Here is a 14984-nt window from a genome sequence, read left to right as displayed (position 1 = left end):
ACAGAATAAAACCACCCAGAACTGAAGAATATGATTTTTAGATTGAAAAGGCCGTTAAAATACCTAGAAGAATGACTGAAAAAGCCCCAATATCAACTAACAATATCATGAAATATCAGAACATGAGGAATAAAGAAAACCCTACAATACTCCAGGGACGAAAACAAAATACTAGGGATCAGAAATCAGAATGACATCAACTTCTCATCAGCACTATCAGAAGGGAGAAGAAAATGGAGGGACACTTTCAAAATTCTGAGAGAAAATTATTTCCAATGAATATCCTATACCCAGTCAAACCATCAATTAAGTATGAATGAAGAAAAACATCTTAAATGTGCAAGGTCTCAAAAAGCAACCAGGTCTGTGGGACCTGGATCTTTTATAATTTGGGGAACACTCTTTAAGAAAAAGTCATGAAATTACAAATAAAATTGGGTGTGAAAATGAATGTTCATTTAGAGTGAGAAAAGAAATCACAACAAACTGGAGCCATGGAGGTTCAGGGCTCCTTCTTTTAAAATCTTTTTAGAAAATTTACCAAAATGCTTCTTGATGTCAACCTGGCCGCTCTCTGCTCAACCACTTGCAGCAATTTGCAGCCCTTACAGGGGCCTCCTGAGCTTCATCAGCTCCGGGATAGATGTGCCTATGCTTCCACACACCCTTTCTCAGGAAGCTATGCTCCAGCAAAACCAAGAAATGAGAAGGCACCGAATCCAAGAAACAGGAGTCCAGGACAATTCCAAGGGTGGTAGCGAGGGAGTTCTCAGTCTAATAAGGGGCTCAGAGAATAACCACTCCCAGAGGATGGAGGGCGGAACAGAGATGTTTCCCAGGAAAAGTGAAAAGAAAACTCTCTACTTACTTGATGTTTAACTCTATTGAGAGAAATTTTACCATCTAGTCAAAATTTGAGCAAGAATTGGTAGAGTACTCAAAAAACTAAGCAATTGAAGAAGACGTAACGCTAACTCTAGGGGACAGAAAAAGGTTGTACAAGAAAGGAAGTGTAAAAATCATGGTATATCACGTGGCTCAGTTGCGAATATTTTTTACATAGTCATAATAATGTAAACACTAAACATCACTATATCAAAAAATTAGGATATAACTATATTGGGACTTTGCAAGAAAGGGCAGTAAATGTGAGATAGAATAATGGGGGGAAGAGAGCTAACTTCTCATCCTCCAAGGCAGGATGTCGCTAGATATTATCTAGAACTAGAGTAAGAAAAAGAAATAGCCAGTATTAGCATGTTATTTGGGAATATGGTGGCGAATATGAGAAAGACATAGTCAAAAGCGCTGAAGGTCATTCCCTCAAGGGAGGACGCTCAGTATAGACTCAGTAAAAACCTTGAAGAACTTACGACTTCTATGCATTTATTTGTTGACCACAACAGAAAATTAAAGAAGAAAGTAATAGCTTCAATAGGAGCGAGACAGAAAGCTACTGGAAACAAAATGAAGGTGCCTCTGCTAAACTACCCCAAATTCAGTGTTTTTCAAGTTGTCCTGCAACCACCTGCATTTAAATTACCTGGAGTGCTGGTTTATCATTCAGATTTACAGACCCATCTGAGACCTAAACAATAAGCATTTCTTGGGGTGAGCCTTGGAATCTACAATTTAAAAAGGTTCCCCTAGACCCACTGCATTATCTATTGCTAAAGTAACCCAAAGAACAAAAAAATAATAAAATGAAAAACAACTTTTGTAGAAACAAAGAGTCAATGACCCAGAAAACATACCATGGCAGACACTGCCGGTTGCTTACTCAATATCCATTCTCCCTTTCTTCCTTATTAACAGAATCCCTATTTTGTTGTACTGGCAATATGTCCTACCAAAACACTGGATTTTCTCAGGCTCCCTTACAGTTAGGAGTAGCTATGTGACATAGTTCTTATATGAATGAGATATAAGAAGTCTACTGGGGAGAGCCTTCAGGAAAGATCTAATTATTATTAAAAAAAAAAAAAAAAAAAGGAGAGACTCCATTGGTACATGCCTGGCCATTCTCTCTAGTAAGCACAGAAGAGGTGCCTAGCTTTCAGTGAGGACGAAAGCAGTCCACTGAGGAGGGTGGTGCAGGAGCAGGAGACAGATGGAGCCTACCCCAGCCCTGGACTTCTCACCTCCAGACATCTGGTTGTCTCAGAAAAATTCCTTACTATTAAGCCACTGTAGTAGGGTTTTCTGTTACTTGTAGCTGAAGGAAGTCCTAAAGACATCTCGTACTTGTCACATGTGTATTTGATATATATTGAACACCTTTATCGAGTGCTTACTACAGGCGGGCACTGTGCTACGAATAACACAATGGGCCAAATAAGGCTCTTTCTCTCATGGAATGTGGATACAGTCAGAGTAGAAGAATCTACAGGTATTTGACTCCAGGATTCGGGGAGGCTAAGGTTTGCTGTCACAGATCCCAAGGCAAGAGAGTAAATCAAACTAAACCACTTGATTTATGTGTCTAGGAAATCCTCAGGGGACCACGTGCCAGAAAGAGCAACAGTGGGAACGCTGGGAGACTTAGGTTTTAGCTGTAATTCCGCAGCAAAGTAGGCTTGGGGAAGCAACATGGGGTACTTGCTTAATTTTTCCTGAATCCATTTTCTTCTTTAAAAAACAAGACGATTGAGCTTAATAATCTTTAAGGCTATCCTCAGCCCTAAAATATTTCTGTGATTACACTGAACACAGATGGGCATGAAATATACCAAATAGGAATGTTTCTAAATTTAGATTCTAAGAGTTCAAGTCAGAGAATATATTAAATGAATGTTCAGGAAAAACAAGTCACAAACAACTCCCCACCCCAAAATTAAACAAACAACCTGTGGAGTGAGCTGTGCTGTTATGGAAGAAGTTCTGCTTTGAGTCCTGGCCCTGCCACAAAATAGCTGGGTGACCGAGGCCAGATCCTCAGTCCCTCTCTCAGTTTCAGCTTCCTTGTTTATGAGTTTATGAATAGGCTATTACTCTTACCTCACAGTGCTGCTCATGGAAATCGCCTTGTACTGTGTAAAGCCCCATTATGATCTGATACCAGCAAGATAGTGATTAATGGCTTATAATATCTGAATCCGGTGAGGGAAATATAGGAGTGTGCTCTGATATCTTGTTTCATTCCTCATCACATAAGGCTGCTAGATCCTTGGAGTTTCCATCTCCCTCCCATAGTGTACCTTGTGACCCATTTTATTTTTACACAAGAGAACAAACAAGAAAAACAAAAACAGCTAAAATTCAAATCATCTCTGTGTATTTGTAGCCCCAGTAAAGGTTTGTGGGAGAGAGCCAGCTGGTTAAAAGGGAAGCTGAGTTCAAATGAAGTGTAGAGATGATGCCCTTACCTTTGGCCTCTAATTGTTGATATTCAGTGTTGTATAGAACTGTGAGTAATCTAGTTTTTTATCTTATGACCTGGCTATAGAACCAAATATGGATCTGAAATCTGTCTACATAGGCAGCTATTAGTTGAAAACACAGACTGACTTCCATTCTTTTACCCACAATTATAAAACGTTTTGCGATAACAGGCACTTTGGCTATGGGAGTGGCTCCACATACAGTAAAACTGTCCTTATCCATTTTCAACAAGCAGATGCATTCGAGGAAAAGAGATAATCTTTTCATTACAACCAATGCAGGTAACATCTGTACTTTGACCAATTAGGCATGACAGCCGATGTGAACTTGAGGGTGGGAGAGAGACAAGAAAGCAGAAGTCTTTCTCTTTACCCCTTTTCTACCCCAGTCGTTGCCAAATCCTGACCATCTCAAAGTGCCATTTGCTAAGATTAGGCAAGAGACATAACCAAGGACATATTGGAGAAGACCCCAAATAGAATAACTGGTGGCAAATGTGAAATTCAATAGCTTCAGCCAGGCCACTGCAACCAGCACCCATCAGAAGGGCAAGGGAGGAATGCATAGAAGAGACGGAAAAATGTGCAATATGAGAGAAGTAGTTCACTGCTTCCACCTCAAATGGAAGAAGTGAGGGGAAATCAAGGCGCTTTAAAAAGGAAATCGAAGGAAAAAAAAAAAAAAAAAGGGAAATTGAATGCTTGGCTCCACAATACCAGAACAAATAATACACAACCAGAAATAATGCCTTGGTCTCTGCTTATGTCAGGCACCCTCCCCTTGTAAAACTAAAGGATCGTAGTCAATACATCCTTCATATCAATTCCATATCTCTTCCAGAAAATCTAAGAACAGAGGGTAACTACATCATTATTAAGCCATTGAACTCTGTCATGAAGAACTAAGTCTGAAGAGCCATCGCCCCCATACCGCAGTGTATTATGATTCTACCCTACCGTGTCTAACATGGTGCAAAACCCTGATTACAGTGAATCAAGGTTGCACATGTGGTTGAAAACAGTACGTGTTTCCTATGAAAAATAAGCCATACTACCCATTAAAGCGAATGTAAAAGTACAAGTAAAATTCTTATGCCACTTTATGAGCCAAATAGCCCGGTGGGTGGGGCGATGGGGCAAACGGCCTGCAATGAGGTGGAAAATGGCAGACACCGAGGGGAAACGCGGAAGAGACGGAAGGCAGCGGTCACTTCTGTGACTATTAGAAGAGTGTCTGGCTAAAATTTTTAAATGATCTATTTCATAAAGCCGTCAGTTTCCCTTCTTGAAACGCAAGTCTTTTTTACATCTAGGGCTAGATCCTATCTCCAGAGGTCATCCTTCTGGACCCAGACGGGGTCACCTAAAACTGTTTTTTAGGTCCAACGTAAACCTCCCCAACCACTGCTAATCTTACCCCTTTGCTCCTGAGATCCATTTCTACCCACTAGCCCATTAGCGGAAGCTAAATAATAGTTCAGGGGACTTTATCAATCAATCGCCTCTTATTATTAGAGTCCAGGCTTCCTGCCCAAAGGAAAGCATCCGGTCCGTGTATTTGGGGATTGGCGCTAACCGGGACAGACAGCAGGGGTGTGAGTGCCCACGGCTATGCGCGGACTGAAAACAGCTCTGGGTCTCTGGGCCAGAAAGGAGCCATCACCTGCAGGGTGTCCTGGGATCCTGGGGGCGCAATGGAAGGCAGGGGCTTCACTCTTCGAAGCTCCTCTCACCGGGCAACACAGTCGACCTGCCTGGCTGCGGACGCAGCAGTATTCACTCCGGGGCCGCCGGCGGTCGGACGGAGGGGCGAGGCGCGGTAGGAGCCGCGAGGTGCGCCCGCCCCCTGGCCCGCAGGGGTTTCCCGGGTCAGCTTTCCCAACCGCCGGCCCTCCCCCGCCAACCCCTCCCCGAGCTCTCCCACGCGGCCTGACACCCCTCTCTGGCCGAGCCCCCTCCCCGCCCGAGTTCCACCCCCCGGCCCAGCCCCCTCCGCATCCCAGCGTCTTGCTTACAGCCCACGTCTCGCCTGCGCCGAGCACCTCCGAGCCGTCCGCCGCCCGCCCTGCGCGCCGAGTGCCGCCGCCGCCAGCAGGTGCGAACGCCCCGCCCGGCCCTCCCCGCCCCTGACCGCCCCTCCCCTGCCTTGCCCGAGTGCTGGGCCTCCCGTCTCAATGCCCGCACTGCCCTCCACGCCCCTGACCTTTCCTCCCTGACCTGGCCCCGGGCACTCCTTAAGGTGTGTGCTCCAACAGGGGCCATTCCGGGCACCCAAGGTGGACTCCGACCAATCATGACCTCCTATGATGCAGAGCAATTACAGAGCCTGGGAGGCGGCGAGGATGAGGACTCAGAGCAGAGGCCGTCACAAGGAACACTGGTTATCAAGCCAAGCAATCACGGTGAACACACCGGAGAACTAGTCATGGATTAGCCTCCAGCAAAGGAAGGCCCAGGTGTCATATCCTGGACCAGGATCCAGTTTTCTAGTTTAAAGTTGGTATCACATGGATTCACGCATTCATGGATTCATTCATTCATTCACTCATTCATTCCATTCATTCATTCATTCATTCAAATCTACCACATGCTAAGTAGGCACAGTTCTAGGTGCTGGAAATAGAGCTGCGAAGGAGACAAAATCCCTGCCTTGAAGGAGCTGGCTTCTCCTAAGGAGCACATGATTATCTTTGTAGGTGTCGTGTGGTTTCAATACCCTCCTTTGTAAGTGAAGGGGTTGGCCTAGCCGAATAGTTCCCACCCTCTCTGCTGCTCATAATCGCCGTGGAAGTTAAAAGAATCAAGAGCTGAGGCTCCATCTCGGACCTCCTGGTCAGAATCTGGGGGAGGAGTGCTGGCAGAGGTACCTGCTAGAAGCTTCTCAGGGGACAGAGGAAGTGAGGGTTGAGAACCTGCCTCTAGATCTCTAAGATCCTTCCTTCCAGCTTATTCCGCTGTGGAGGTCCTGGAAACCAAGCAAGCCTTCGTGGAAAAGAGGCTGTATTTAGGTTTTAAAGAAAGGCCAAGGATATACACTAGCAGGGTGGAACGGAATGGAATCCCAAGTGCAGCTTCTTTTGATCAATTAGCTTTTCTTTTCTATAAAGTCAAAGGAAGGCACTTTTGAGGATAAGGCATAGACTTGCGCACATCTTTCCTCTATAAAAGAGGGACTGAGGCCCGGTGGAAGGAGATAATGGCGGAGAGGCACGGCTAGCAGTTAAGACGCTAATTGAACCATGCGCATGCGCTTCAGATGGTCGATGCGCGGGAGACAGGAGCTGGGAGAGCCCTTCAATAATTTCCCATCAACTTGGGAATTTATGTAACCACCAGGCCTCATTCTGTCGCTGGCTCACACCCATTATTTTGAAATGGATGATAAGGCGAGTCCCGGATGCCTAATACCCTGGGAAATGCCGTTTCCTGTCGCCAGAACCCTGCTGTGGTCATGATGTTTTCTTTTTCTCTAAGGCTATGATGATGAAACAAATGTGTGACCTCTTAGTTGTAGTTACTGGTGGGCGGAGACGCTTCTTAACATAAAAAAATCAGCACTAAGAAAATGATCTCTGCCTCAAATTATAATATCCAAGTGCCGGGACAAACTGGTTTTTACAAAATGTTTGACCATCTTTAACTTGATCTCTGTATAAATCAAATAGCTTAAATCAGTTAACAAAAGATAAACTACTAAAATCAAGAACTATAAATTAATACAAGAATAGCTAACAATTATTGTAAAGTTATTTTAATATAACAGTGGAACAGATTAGCATCTAGAAACAGATCCAATTACATGTGGGCCTTAATAAACACAAGAATGGCATTTTAATTCAATGGGAAATGGTTTATTTTATAAATATTGCTGACATTATTGACTGTTCTTTTGGAAGGTCTTATCACAGAGTTGCTTATTATCCAATCTCCCCTTGGCCATCCTGGTACTGAGTGGGCACATGGCCACCCCAATGAGTACTATTTTTCCTAGCCTCCTTTTTAGCTAGGATGGATCGTGTGACTAAGTTCAGGACAACAGGCTATGAGTGGAGGCGGTGCAGGCAACTTCTGGGTGGAGTCCTGAAAGGACCAGGATGCGCCCATCTTCTCCCCTGCCCTTCTCCTGCTGACAGGAACGTGGACATGGCAGTGAGCCATCTTGGATCAGGAAAATGAACGGTGGTGCAAGAGCATAAAAGGAGGCTGGATTCTTGGATGATCTCACACAGTGGTCCCCATACCAGTCCTGGAATGCCCATCTTCAGACTATGAGAGAGAAATAAATTATATCCTGTATAAGTCACAGCTATTGGAGGTTTTTGTCACGTGCAACCAAATCCATAACCCAACTAATGCAGAACATCTTCCCTCCTGCTTTACACCATAAACAGACAAAAATTGAAGATGGATCAAGAAAGATCTAAATGTACCATTTACTTTTCCCAATAATCACAGTTTGGAGACTCCATTGTTCAGAACTAATCTATCGTAAGAACCTTAAAGATTCTGACTGCAGCATTATTATGACAACAAATGTTTGTCAATACAGGAGTAGATAAATGTAGTCTTGCATGCTCTTTCTATGATTTATTGTGCAGTTATTAAGAAGGATGAATTAGATTTACATTTATTGACCAGGAAAATAGTCATGATGTATTGTTAAAGTTAAACAGTTTGAGGCGTGGTGAGGAATTTTTCCTTTTCTTGTTTTTTTTTTGTGTGTGGTAAAACATACATAACATAAAAATAACCATTTAAACCATTTTTGTTTTTTAAAGATTGGCACCTGAGCTAACAACTGTTGCCAAGCTACTTCTTTTTTTTTTTCCTGCTTTTTCTGCCCCCCCCCCCATATAGTTGTATATTTTCAGTTGTGGGTCCTTCTAGTTGTGGCATGTGGGATGCCGCCTCAGCATGGCTTTGTGAACGGTGCCATGTCCGTGTCCAGGATCCAAACTAGCGAAACCCTGGGAGGCCTGAAGCGGAGTGCGCGAACTTAACCACTCAGCAACAGGGCCAGCCCCCTAAACCATTTTTAATTGTATACTACAGTGCCTTTAAGCACATTCATATTGTTGTGCAACCATCACCGCTATTTATCACCAGAGCTTTTTTGTCATCCTGTACTGAAACTCTGTACCCAGTAAGCAGTAACTGCCCATTCCTTCCCCGTCCCTGGTAACCAGGGGTAAGCACTGTTCTACATTCTGTCTCTATGAATTTGACTACTCAAGGTATCTCATTTAAGGGCAATCATACAGTATTTGTTCTTTTGGGTCTGGCTTATTTCATTTGGCATAATGTCTTCAAGGTTCATCCATGTTGTAGCATGTGTCAGAATTTCCTTCCTTTTTAAGGCTAAGATTCCATTGTCTGGTTATGCTACATTTTGTTTGTCTATTCATCTGTTGATGGACATTGGGGTTGTTTCTACATTTGGCTATTGTGAACGATGCTGCCACGAACCTTGGTGTACAAGTATCTGTTCGGGTTCCTGCTTTTAATTCTTTGGTGTATATACCCAGAAGTGGAATTGCTGCATGAAAAGGTAATTCTATGTTTAACCTTTTGAGGAACTGTCATACTGTTTTCCGCAGCAGCTGCAGCATTATGCATTCCCACCAGCATTGCGCAAGGATTCCAGTTTTTTGATAATAGCCATCCTAATGGGTGTGTAGTATCTCACTGTGGTTTTGATTTTCATCTCCCTAATGATTAGTGCTGTCGAGCATTTTTGCAAGTGCTTATTGGCCAATTACATATCTTCTCTGGAGAAATGTCTATTAAGGGCTTTGCCCATTTTTTGAATTATGTATTTGGTTTCTTGTTGTTGAGTCTTAGGAGTTCTCTACATATTCTGGGTATATGTCTTATCAGATATTTGATTTGAAAATATTTTCTCACATTCTATGAGTTGCCTTTTTACTCTGTTAATTGTGTCCTTTGATGCAAAAAAGTTTTAATGTTGATAAAGTCCAATTTGCTATTTTTGCTTTTGTTGCCAGTGCTCTTGATGTCATATCCAAGAAATCATTGCCAAATGCAATGTCATGAAGATTACCCCTTCTTCTTCTAAGAGTTTTATAGTTTCAGCTCTTATGTTTAGATTCTTTTATCCATTGTGAGCTAATTTTTGTGTGTGGTATTAGGTAAGGATCCACTTCATTCTTTTGCATGTGGCTATCCAGTTTTCCCAGCATTATTTGTTGAGAAGACTGTCCTTTCTCTATTGAATGGTCTTGGCACCTTTGTCAAAAATCAGTTGACTGTACATGCAAGGGTTTATTTCTGGAATCTCTCCTCTATTATGTTGGTCTATATGTCTGTCTTTATGCCAGTACCACACCATTTTGATTATTGTAGCTTTGTAGTAAATTTTGAAATCAGAAAGTATGAGTCTTCCAAATTTGTTTTTATTTTTCAAGATTGTTTTGGCTATTTGGGATCCTTTGAGAGTCCATATGAATTTTAGGAGGGATTTTTTTCTATTTCTGCAAAAAATGTCTTTGGGGTTTCGATAGGGATTGCATTGACTCCGTGGATTGCTTTGGGTAGCATTAACATCTTAAAATTAAGTCTTCGAATCCAGAAACACAAGATGTCTTTCCATTTATGTTTTCTTTCATTTCTCTCAGCAATGTTTTGTGGTTTTCAGTGTACAAGTCTATCACCTCTTTGGTTAAGTTACTTCCTAAGTATTTTATTCTTTTCGGTGCTATTGTAAATGGAATTGTTTTCTTAATTTCCATTTCAGATTTTTGTTGTTAGTGCATAGAAATGCAAATGATTTTTGAGCATTGATTTTGTATTCTGTTACTTTGCTGAATTCATCTATTACTACTGTTTTTTTTAAATTATTTTATTTTATTTTTACTTTTTTCAGATGTACATCACATTTCAAATTCTGTGTACATTACATCGTGTTCACCACCCGAACACTAATTATAGTGCATCCCCTCACATGTGACCCTAATCACCCCTTTTGCCCTCACCCCTCCCCCCTTCCCTAATGGTAACCACCAGTCCAATGTCCAATGCTATGTGTTTTTTTGTTGTTGTTATTTTTATCTTCTACTTATGATTGAGATCATATGGTATTTGACTTTCTCCCTCTGACTTATTTCACTCAGCATAACACCCTCAAGGTCCGTCCATATTGTCACAAATGGCCGAATTTCATCATTTCTTATGGCTCAGTAGTAGTCCATAGTGTATAAATACCACATCTTCTTTATCCATTCATCCCTTGATGGGCACCTAGGTTGCTTCCATATCTTGGCTATTGTGTATAATGCTGCAATGAACATAGGGCTGCATGTATCTTTATGCCTTTGCGTTTTCAAGTTCTTTGGATAAATACCCAACAGTGGAATAGCTGGATCATATGGTAGATCTGTTCTTAATTTTCTAAGGATACTCCATACTGCTTTCCATAGAGGCTGCACCAGTTTGCACTCCCACAGTAGTGAACAAGTGTTCCCTTCTCTCCACACCCTCTTCAACATTTGTTGTTTCCTATCTTGTTAATTATAGCCATTCTGACGAGAGTGAGGTGATACCTCATTGAAGTTTTGATTTGCATTTCCCTGATAGCTAATGATGTTGAGCATCTTTTCATGTGCCTGTTGGCCATCTGTATATCTTCTTTGGAGAAATCTCTGTTCAGATCTTTTGCCCATTTTCTAATTGGATTGTTGGTTTTTTTGTTGTTGAGCTGTATGAGTTCTTTGCATATCTTGGATATTAACCCCTTATGTGATATATGGTTTGCAAATATCTTCTCCCAATTGTTAGGTTGTCCTTTTGTTTTGTTGATGGTTTCCTTTGCTGTGCAGAAGCTTTTTAGTTTGATGTAGTCCCATTTGTTCATTTTTTCTTTTGTTTCCCTTGCCTGGTCAGACATGGGACTTGAAAATATGCTGCTCAGACCAATGTCATAGAACGTACTGCCTGTGTTTTCTTCCAGAAGTCTCATGGTTTCGGGTCTTCCATTCAAGTCTTTAATTCATTTTGAGTTGATTTTTGTGCATGGTGTAAGGGAACGGTCTACTTTCATTCTTTTGCATGTGGCTGTCCAATTTTCCCATCACCATTTATTGAAGAGACTCTCCATTCTCCATCGTATGCTCTTGGCTCCCTTGTGGAATATTAGCTGTCCATAAACCTGTGGGTTTACTTCTGGGCTCTCAACTTTGTTCCATTGATCTGTGTGTCTGTTTTCGTGCCAGTACCATGCTGTTTTGGTTATGATTGCTTTGTAGTATAATTTGAAATCAGGAAGTGTGATACCTCCAGCTTTGTTCTTTTTTCTCAGGAATCCTTTGGCTATTCGGGGTCTTTTGTTGTTCCATATAAATTTTAGGATTCTTTGTTCTATTTCTGTGAAAAATGTTGTTGGAACTTTGATCAGGATTGCGTTGAATCTATAGATTGCTTTAGGAAGTATGGACATTTTAATGATGTTAATTCTTCCAATCCAAAAGCACGGAATATCTTTCCATTTCTTTGTGTCTTCTTCAATTTTTTTCAACAGTGTTTTATAGTTTTCGGTGTACAGATCTTTCACCTCTTCGGTTAAGTTTATTCCTAGGTATTTTATTCTTTTTGTTGCGATTGTAATGGGATTGTATTCTTAATTTCTCTTTCTGCTACTTCGTTGTTAGTGTGTAGAAACGCAACCAATTTTTGTACATTGATTTTGTATCCCGCGACTTGACTGTATTCCTTTATTATTTCTAAAAGTTTTTTAGTGGACTCTTTAGGGTTTTCTCTATATAAAATCTTGTTGTCTGCAAAGAGTGACAGTTTCACTTCTTCTTTTCCAATATGGATCCCTTTTACTTCTTTTTCTTGCCTGACTGCTCTGGCGAGGACTTCCAATACTATGTTAAATAAGAGTGGTGACAGTGGTCATCCTTGTCTGGTTCCTGTTCTTAGAGGGATAGCTTTCAGTTTTCCTCCATTGAGAATGATATTTGCTGTGGGTTTGTCATATATGGCCTTTATTATGTTGAAGTATTTTCCTTCTATACCCATTTTATTTAGAGTTTTTATCATAAATGGATGCTATATCTTGTCAAATGCTTTCTCTGAATCTATTGAGATGATCATGTGATTTTTATTCTTCATTTTGTTAATGTGGTGTATCACGTTGATAGAATTGCAGATGTTGAACCATCCCTGCATCCCTGGATTGAAACCCACTTGATCAAGATGTATGATCTTTTCAATGTATTGTTGTATTTGATTTGCGAGTATTTTGTTGAGGATTTTTGCACCGTTGTTCCTCAGTGATATTGGCCTGTAATTTTCTTTTTATATGTTGTCCTTGTCTGGTTTTGGTATCAGGATAATGTTGGCTTCGTAGAAGGAGTTAGGAAGCCTCCCCTCCTCTTCAAGTTTTTGGAAGAGTTTGAGAAGGATAGGTATTAAGTCTTCTTTGAATGTTTGGTAGAATTCACCAGGGAAGCCATCTGGTCCTGGACTTTTGTTTTCTGGGAGGTTTTTGATTGCTGTTTCAATCTCCTTACTGATGATTGGTCTATTCAAATTTTCTACTTCTCTTTGTCCAGTTTTGGAAGGTTGTATGTTTCTAAGAATTTATCCATTTCTTCTAGATTATCCAATTTGTTGACATATAGCTTTTCGTAGTATTCTCTTATTATCTTTTGTATTTCTGAGGTGTCCGTTGCAATCTCTCCTCTTTCATTTCTGATTTTATTTATTTGAGCCTTCTCTCTTTTTTCTTGGTGAGTCTAGGTAAGGGTTTGTCTATTTTGTTTATCTTTTTGACGAACCAGCTCTTGGTTTCATTAATTTTTTCTATTTTTTTTTAGTCTCTATTTCGTTTATTTCTGCTCTGATTTTTATTATTACCTTCCTTCTGCTGATTCTGGGCTTTGTTTGTTGTTCTTTTTCCAGTAACTTTACATGCGCTTTTAGATTGTCTTTTTGGGATTTTTCTTCTTTGTTGAGGTAAGCCTGAATTGCTATGAACTTCCCTCGTAGAACTGCTTTTGCTGTATCCCACAGATTTTGGCATGTCGTATTTTCATTTTCACTTGTCTCCAGGAATTTTTTGATTTCTTCATTGACCCAATCATTGTTCAGTAGCATTTTGTTCAATCTCCACATTTTTTGTGGCTTTTCTGGTTTTCTTCTGTAGTTGATTTCCAGTTTCACACCTTTGTGGTCAGAAAAGATGCATGGTATTATTTTGATCTTCTTAAATTTATTGAGACTTGTTTTGTGGCCTAATATGTGATCAATCCTGGAGAATGTTCCATGTGCATTTGAAAAGAATGTGTGTTCTATGGTTTTTGGATGGAATGTTCTGTATATATCTACTAAGTCCATGTGGTGTAATGTGTCCTTTAAGGCCAGTGTTTCCTTATTGATCTTCTGTTTGGATGATCTATCCATTGGTGTAAGTGGAGTGTTAATGTCCCCTACTATTATTGTGTTACTGTCTATTTCTCCTCTTATGTCTGTTAATAATTGCTTTATATATTTAGGTGCTCCTATGTTGGGTGCATAGATATTTACAAGTATTAGATTTTCTTGTTGGATTGTTCCATTTATCATTATATAGTGCTCATCTTTGTCTCTTATTACAGTTTTTGATTTAGTCTATTTTGTATGATATAAGTATTGCTACCCTTGCTTTCTTTTCTTTGCCATTTGCATGGAATATCTTTTTCCATCCTTTCACTTTCAGTTTGTGAGAGTCTGTAGGTCTGAAGTGTGTCTTTTGTATGCAGCATATACATGGATCTTTTTTTTTATCCAATTGGCCACCCTGTGGCATTTGATTGGAGCAATTACTCCATTGATATTTAAAGTAGCTATTGATAAATATGTATTTGTTGCCATTTTGTCACTTTTTCTTTTTTCTGGGTGTTTTAGTAGTTTTTCTCTGTTCCTTTCTTTTTCTCTTGCTCTCTTCCCTTGTGGTTTGATGGCTATGTTTAGTAATATGTTTGATTTCTTTTGTCTTACTTTTTTTCCTGCTTGTTATAGGTTTTTGATTTGTGGTTACCATGAGGATCCTATTTAATACATTATGCATATAACAGTCTATATTGAGTAGATAGACTCTTTAGCTTGACCTCTTTCTAAAAGCTTTACTTTTTCACTCCCCTCTACTAACAGTTTTCTTGTGTGTGGAATAGTTTGGATTTTCTACATATAAGATCATGTCGTCTGTGAACAGAGATCATTTTATTTCTTCCTTTCTAACTTAGGTGCCTTTTATTTCTTTTTGTTGCCTAATTGCTCTGGCTAGAATTTTTAATACTCTGTTGAATAGAAGTGGAAAAAGTGAGCATCCTTATTTTCTTCCTGATCTTAGAGGAAGAGCTTTCAGTCTTTCACTACTGAGTATCATGTTAGCTGTGGGTTTTTCATATATAGCCTTGTTGAGGTAGTTTTCTTCCTTTTCTTAGTTTGTTGAGTATTATTTTCAGAAAGGGTGTTGAATTTTGTTAAATGCTTTTCCTGCTATGATTGAGATGATCATATGGGGTTCCCCCTCTTTTGTTCTGTTAATGTGGTGTATTACGTTGATTGATTTTTATATGTTGAACTATCCTTGCATTCCAGGAA

The 14984-nt window shown here is 40.4% G+C and overlaps 1 protein-coding gene and 1 long non-coding RNA gene across 7 annotated transcripts in view; one reads left to right on the top strand and one right to left on the bottom strand.

Moving 5' to 3' along the window:
- TMEM45B (transmembrane protein 45B) overlaps positions 1-5500 on the bottom strand; it is a 33670-nt gene extending 28170 nt beyond the window's left edge. Inside the window, exons 1-2 of one of the 6 annotated variants that reach the window (XM_070623437.1) lie at positions 5396-5500; positions 5044-5226 (exon numbers count right to left, since the gene is read on the bottom strand). The gene's annotated coding sequence lies outside the window, so the exon portion shown is untranslated. Of the gene's footprint in view, positions 1-5043; positions 5360-5395 lie in introns of those variants that run through there. The other 5 variants (XM_070623438.1, XM_070623436.1, XM_070623440.1 and 2 more) reach the window with 5 other exon arrangements.
- On the top strand, positions 5227-7683 carry LOC139083890 (uncharacterized). The gene is made up of 3 exons (XR_011540962.1): positions 5227-5475; positions 5636-5876; positions 7514-7683. It is a non-coding gene; the product is annotated as an uncharacterized lncRNA (long non-coding RNA).
- The last annotated feature ends 7301 nt before the right edge of the window (positions 7684-14984 follow it).

Source organism: Equus przewalskii, chromosome 6, assembly GCF_037783145.1.
Source record: "Equus przewalskii isolate Varuska chromosome 6, EquPr2, whole genome shotgun sequence".
Classification (NCBI taxonomy): Eukaryota; Metazoa; Chordata; class Mammalia; order Perissodactyla; family Equidae; genus Equus; species Equus przewalskii.
This window is presented reverse-complemented; position numbering and strand designations above follow the sequence as displayed.